Here is a 7,695-nt window from a genome sequence, read left to right as displayed (position 1 = left end):
CCATTTGTATTTCTACTTGAATCATAGAGAAGAAGAATTTCTTGGTTTATCAAATGATGATACATAGTACATGAGTGAAAAAGATACCGCGAGCACGATCTTTTTCAATAAAATCATCGCGCAATAAATCAACAAAACCTAAAGTCATTTCGCGTTCCCCATTGAGGGCCTCCTAAAAGGATCTACTAAATTCATCGAGTTGTTCTAAAGAATCAAAACGGTCGGTTATTAACGGAATTCCTTGTCGTCTTCCTAAGCTATGTTCTTTTCCTTATCTTTTAGTAAACAAGTCAAGTCTTATCATTAATAGGGAAGTGAGCGACAAAGAAATCCTACAGTCTTTTTGTCTTTATCTTCGAGGTTGAGAACCCGTCGCTGTCTCGGTTGTGATACCGGAGGCTCTAGGGAAGTCGGAGGAGAGAGCAAAAGAAATTCTCATCGAAACATCGAGAAATTGTGCATATAGAAAACTCTAAAGAAAGAAAAAAAAAAGGAGACCCATGCCATGATTTTAAAATCAATACCCAGGACGGTGGTTCCTCCCGCCTGGCAGGTCTAAGAATACAACCCCTACGACACAGTTGAAACCAATTGTCTCTCACTCCATGGCCAATATACCAGTTGGTCCTATAGATATGACCTGCAATTAGGAAAAGAATAGCAATAGCTAAATGATGGTGCGCAATATCAGTCAGCCATAGACCACCGGTTACTGGATCTAGTCGTCCGCGAATGTTACTATTGTTTCTTTCTCCTCCTTCATATTTACCTTTTCTATTTTTGCCAATAAATGATGAGCTACAAAAGGATTCCTGTCACAATAAATTACTTTTCTAGCAATCCGACCGGCTTTCTTCCTTAAGTTCTAAAGAATGGGGTTACGAGGTCGAGGTAAGAAGTTATTGGATAAGTCCACTTTTTTCATCGGTTCCAGGCCAGGGGAAGACCAAAGATCTTGCGCGGTAGGTCCGCCAGAAAAACGAAAAAGAGAAAGAAGTCTCGGTAATCTATTCATGCTCGTTCCAAGTTCGAAGTACCTTTTCTTTTGGCCAAAGAGTTGCCCGAAATGAGCACTAAAGACTTTTCAAGAGATCTCCTCCAAATCACCGGTATGACTGTCGAAATCGTGAGCATCGGCATGTAGGTTCCAGATCCAAGTGGTAGTATCGGGGTATTTCTTGGTTTCAACTTTGCGACATCAAAAGAGAAAGACTAGAAAAGGAATATATAGAACAAGAACCTTTTTAAAGCGTATAAGCCGACCCGGCTTGAAATGAGGGAATCCATCAAAATAATTCAACAAGCTATAGAAAAAATTCCTGGAGGCCCTTATGAGAATTTAGAAGTCCGACGCTTTAAGAAAGCAAAGACTTCCGAATGGAATGATTTTGAATATAAATTTCTTGGTAAAAAACCTTCACCCAATTTTGAATTATCAAAGCAAGAGCTTCCTCTTTGGAATAGAAACAGGCTATTTCTACATAGGGAAAGTCGTGTGCAATGAAAAATGCAAGCACGATTTGGGGAGGGGTTTTTCTCTATTGTAACAAGGACCAATTATCTACTCCATCCGACTAGTTCCGGGTTCGAGTCCCGGGCAACCCCAACTCCCTTGCATTGCCAGAATCCATGTTCGATATTTGAAACGGGTTGACCTCCATGCTTCTCTCATGGTACAATCCTCTTCCCAATCCATCCCGAATTTGGTGGTTAAACTCTACTGCGGTGACGATACTGTAGGGGAGGTCCTGCGGCAAAATAGCTCGCAAAAACATCTCGGAACAAGGTTCTAGCCCCATGCCAAATGTGTCCGAAAAAGAAGAGCAAAGCAAAGGTAGCATGACCAAAAGTGAACCAACCCCTTGGACTGCTGCGAAAAACACCATCTGATTTCAAAGTAGCCCGATCTAATTCAAAAATTTCCCCTAATTGGGAACGCCTCGCATATTTTTTAATAGTAGCAGGATCAGAATAACTTACTCCATTAAGTTCGCCACCATAGAACTCCACAACTTCGGAATTGGGCACAGTATCAAAGATCTTTTAGAAGCGCATACTCCTCCGGGGGGTCGATTAGGGCGTGGGCATAAGGGCCTTTACGACACAATCAATAATTCAATTCATTTTCAATTAGGCCTTGCTCTAGCTTCTTTAGGGGTTATTACTTCCTTAGTAGCTCAACATATGTACTCTTTACCGGCTTATGCATTTATAGCACAAGACTTTACTACTCAGCTGCTTTATATACTATCTGTAACTCAATACAAAAATCAATAGGCTCTGTCAAGTTAGCTATAGGCGAAGCGGTTGAGTGTCGCACCCTAGATGGCTAAAGTCCAGTAGCCGAAAGCATCACTAGCTTACGCTCTGACCCGAGTAGCGATGTAGATGCTACATAGTGGGTTCTAATCCTTCAGAGACTACGAGTGTAATAGGAGCCCCATCCATTGACAAAAGGATCACCCTAAGATGATTGCGCTACGGCGCTGAAGTATGTAACCGATGCCATACTCCCAGGAAAAGCTCGAACGACCTTCAACAAAAGGGTACCTGTACCCGAAACCAACACAGGAATATCTATCCTAATGCCAAAAAAATTTACTATGTTTAGTAGCTTTTCAATGGCTTCTCTTGCCTTACCAGGAATGAGTGGTTTTGTCGCAGGAAACTCTCAAGTACGGTTCTAAGGGAAGGAACCTCCTATTCCAACCAAACCAAACATCTAAACCATGCTAATATAGATTCCTAGATCCAGTGCGCTTGAAAAGATCTCCTTCTTTGATAGCGGTATCACTACCAAAGACAACAATACCTACATTCTCATTCTCAAGATTCAAGGCTATTCCTTTCACACCGCTGGCAAATTCCACCAGCCCCGTCAGTCCCGAACTAGGGTTCAATGAATGGAGAAATTCATATTTCCTTTTTATGTAAGACCTCTTTTGCCCATCTCAGTTCTACTGCTTATTTGGATGAATCTTATCAAGAAAACCCGCTTAGGGGATTTCATGAGGCTAACCACATGCGCCATGTGAAACATGGCAAATAGGAAAGATCTTTCTTGTACCAATTTTTCCTGGCACATTACTAAATCTGCTGGCGACCACAGCTCGATATGGTTCATTTCAGTACTCATTCTCTCGGTATGGTTCACCACATGCCTGTGATCGATCTCAAGCTAGGTTTGGTATCGGTATCGGAGAAGTACGGATTGTGAATCCACCATGCGCGGGTTCAATTCCCGTCGTTCTCCCCAAGTAGGATTCGAACCTACGACCAGTCGGTTAACAGCCGACCGCTCTACCACTGAGCTATTGAGGAACAAGGGGGGATTCTTGGTTTTTACATCTTTTCATCAAAGAGTTGAACAATGAAGATAGATGGCAAATGCCTGATCGATTTGAGCAGGTCGTGTAGGAACAAGGTTCAAATCGTTCGTTCGTTAGGATGAGCTCGATTACTTTCATTATAATATATATAGGTCTGGTCCGGCCCTTTCGAATAAAACATCAACAAAGTGGTTTGTAGTTCCCGTGTTAAAATCAGTCTTCGACTGATACTACCTAAAAGGGTGATACGTCCCAAACCTATCTATAATTTCTTATGTTCCATGCTACTTTTATGATGATACTCACATGTTTTATACACATTACATGTCATTATTATGCATTTTCCGGCACTAACCTATTGACGAGATGCCGAAGAGCCGATTGCTCGTTTTCTGCTGTTTTTGGTTTCAGAAATCCTAGTAAGGAAATATTCTCGGAATTGGACGAAATCAACGCCCAGGGTCCTATTTTTCCACGGAGCTTCCAGAAGACCGGAGGAGACACGAAGTGGGGCCACGAGGCGACGACGCGCCAGGGCGGCGCGGCCCAGGCCCTGGCCGCGCGGCCCTAGCGTGTGGGTCCCTCGTGACGCCTCCTGACCTGCCCTTCCGCCTACTTAAAGCCTTCGTCGTGAAACCCCCAGTACCGAGAGCCACGATACAGAAAACCTTCCAGAGACGCCGCCGCCGCCAATCCCATCTCGGGGATTCAGAGATCGCCTCCGGCACCCGTGCCGAGAGGGGAATCATCTCCCATAGGACTCTACACCGCCATGGTCGCCTCCGGAGTGATGTGTGAGTAGTTCATCCCTGGACTATGGGTCCATAGCAGTAGCTAGATGGTTGTCTTCTCCTCATTGTGCTATCATGTTAGATCTTGTGAGCTGCCTATCATGATCAAGATCATCTATTTGTAATCCTACATGTTGTGTTTGTTGGGATCCGATGAATATTGAATACTATGTCAAGTTGATTATCAATCTATCATATATGTTGTTTATGTTCTTGAATGCTCTCCGTTGCTAGTAGAGGCTCTGGCCAAGTTGATACTTGTGACTCCAAGAGGGAGTATTTATGCTCGATAGTGGGTTCCTGCCTCCATTGAATCTGGGGGGGAGTGACATCAACCTCTAAGGTTGTGGATGTGTTGTTGCCACTAGGGATAAAACATCGATGCTTTGTCTAAGGATATTTGTGTTGATTACATTACGCACCATACTTAATGCAATTGTCTGTTGTTTGCAACTTAATACTGGAAGGGGTTCAGATGATAACCCGAAGGTGGACTTTTTAGGCATAAATGCATGTCCGGATAGCGGTCTATGTACTTTGTCGTAATGCCCTGATTAAATCTCATAGTACTCATCATGATATATGTATGTGCATTGTTATGCCTTCTTTATTTGTCAATTGTCCAACTGTAATTTGTTCACCCAGCATCTGTTTATCTTATGGGAGAGACACCACTAGTGAAATCTGGACCCCGGTCCAATTCTTTACATCTGAAATACAATCTACTTTGCCTTATGGGAGAGACACCACTAGTGATAGGAGTCAAGGAACACGTGAAGGTTGTTGGTGGCAGAGTGTAGTGTGGCGCAACACCAGGGATTCCGGCGCCAACGTGGAACCTGCACAACACAATCACAATACTTTGCCCCAACTTAACAGTGAGGTTGTCAATCTCACCGGCTTGCTGTAAACAAAGGATTAAATGTATAGTGTGGAAGATGATATTTGTTTGCAAAGAACAGTAATGAACATAGTTTGCAGTAGATTGTATTTCAGATGTAAAGAACGGACCGGGATCCACAGTTCACTAGTGGTGTCTCTCCGATAAGAAATAGCATGTTGGGTGAACAAATTACAGTTGGGCAATTGACAAATAGAGAAGGCAAAACAATGCACATACATATATCACGATGACTACTATGAGATTTAATCAGGGCATTACGACAAAGTACATAGACCGCTATCCAGCATGCATCTATGCCTAAAAAGTCAACCTTCAGGTTATCATCCGAACCCCTTCCAGTATTAAGTTGCAAACAACATACAATTGCATTAAGTATGGTGCGTAATGTAATCAACACAAATCTTCTTAGACAAAGCATTGATGTTTTATCCCTAGTGACAACAGCACATCCACAACCTTAGAACTTTCTGTCACTGTCCCAGATTCAATGGAGGCATGAACCCACTATCGAGCATAAATACTCCCTCTTGGAGTCACAAGTATCAACTTGGGCAGAGCCTCTACTAGCAACGGAGAGCATGCAAGAACATAAACAACACATATATGATAGATTGATAATCAACTTGACATAGTATTCCATATTCATCGAATCCCAACAAACACAACATGTAGCATTACAAATAGATGATCTTGATCATGATAGGCAGCTCACAAGATCTAACATGATAGCACAATGAGGAGAAGACAACCATCTAGCTATTGCTATGGACCCATAGTCCAGGGGTGAACTACTCACACATCAATCCGGAGGCGATCATGGTGATGAAGAGTCCTCCCAGGAGATGATTCCCCTCTCCGACAGGGTGCCGGAGGTGATCTCCGAATCCCCCGAGATGGGATTGGCGGCGGCGGCGTCTCCGGAAGGTTTTCCGTATCGTGGCTCTCGCATGCGGGGTTTTCGCGACGAAGGCTTTAAGTAGGCGGAAGGGCGGAGTCGGAGGGCTGACGAGGGGCCCACACCATAGGGCAGCGCGGGCCCCCCTCTGGCCGTGCAGCCCTATGGTGGCGGCGCCTCGTCGCCCCACTTCGTATCCCTTTCGGTCTTCTGGAAGCTTCGTGGAAAAATAAGACCCTGGGCGTTGATTTCGTCCAATTCCGAGAATATTTCCTTTGTAGGATTTCTGAAACCAAAAACAGCGAGAAAACAACAATCGGCTCTTCGGCATCTCGTCAATAGGTTAGTGCCGGAAAATGCATAATAATGACATAAAGTGTGTATAAAACATGTGAGTATCATCATAAAAGTAGCATAGAACATAAGAAATTATAGATACGTTTGAGACGTATCAAGCATCCCCAAGCTTAGTTCCTACTCGCCCTCGAGTAGGTAAATGATAACAAGGATAATTTCTGAAGTAACATGCTATCATAATCTTGATCAATACTATTGTAAAGCATATGAGATGAATGCAGCGATTCAAAGCAATGGTAAAGACAATCAATAAACAATTGAATCATATAGCAAAGACTTTTCATGAATAGTACTTTCAAGACAAGCATCAATAAGACTTGCATACGAGTTAACTCATAAAGCAATAAATTCTTAGTAGAAAGCTTTGAAGCAACACAAAGGAAGATATAAGTTTCAGCAGTTGCTTTCAACTTCACATGTTTATCTCATGGATAATTGTCAACACAAAGTAATATAACAAGTGCAATAGGTAAACATGTAAGAATCAATGCACACAGTTCATACAAGTGTTTGCTTCTAAGATAGAAAGAAGTAGGTAAACTGACTCAACAATAAAGTAGAAGAAAGGCCCTTCGCAGAGGGAGCATGGATTACTATTTTTGTGCTAGAGCTTTTCATTTTGAAAACATAGAAACAATTTTGTCAACGGTAGTAATAAATCATATGTGTTATGTATAAGACATCTTATAAGTTGCAAGCCTCATGCATAGATTACCAATAGTGCTCGCACCTTGTCCTAATTAGTTTGGATTTACATGGATTATCATTGCATAACATATGTTTCAACCAAGTGTCACAAAGGGGTACCTCTATGCCGCCTGTACAAAGGTCTAAGGAGAAAGATCGCATTTGATTTCTCGTTTTTGATTATTCTCAACTTAGACATCCATACCGGGACAACATAGATAACAGATAATGGACTCCTTTTAATGCATAAGCATTCAACAACAGATAATATTCTCATAGGAGATTGAGGATTAATTGTCCAAACTGAAACTTCCACCATGATTCATGGCTTTAGTTAGCGGCCCAATGTTCTTCTCTAACAATATGCATACTCAAACCGTTTGATCATGATAAATCACCCTTACTTCAGACAAGACGAACATGCATAGCAACTCACATGATATTCAACAAAGGTGTAATAGTTGGTGGCATCCCCAGAAACATGGTTACCGCTCAACAAGCAACTTATTAAGAAATAAGATACATAAGTACATATTCTTTACCACAATAGTTTTTAAGGCTATTTTCCCATGAGCTATATATTGCAAAGACAAAGGATAGAATTTTAAAGGTAGCACTCAAGTAATTTACTTTGGAATGGCAGAGAAATACCATGTAGTGGGTAGGTATGGTGGACACAAATGGCATAGTTTTTGGCTCAAGGATTTGGATGCACGAGAAGAAATCCCTCTC

At 42.2% G+C, this 7,695-nt stretch overlaps 1 non-coding gene across 1 annotated transcript; it reads right to left on the bottom strand.

Annotated features, from left to right (window-relative positions):
• Window positions 1-3,249: 3,249 nt before the first annotated feature.
• On the bottom strand, window positions 3,250-3,321 carry TRNAN-GUU. The gene has a single exon. It is a non-coding gene; the product is annotated as a tRNA-Asn (tRNA).
• Between the last annotated feature and the right edge of the window lie 4,374 nt (window positions 3,322-7,695).

This window comes from Lolium rigidum, chromosome 4 (genome assembly GCF_022539505.1).
Source record: "Lolium rigidum isolate FL_2022 chromosome 4, APGP_CSIRO_Lrig_0.1, whole genome shotgun sequence".
In the NCBI taxonomy this organism is placed as follows: Eukaryota; Viridiplantae; Streptophyta; class Magnoliopsida; order Poales; family Poaceae; genus Lolium; species Lolium rigidum.
This window is presented reverse-complemented; position numbering and strand designations above follow the sequence as displayed.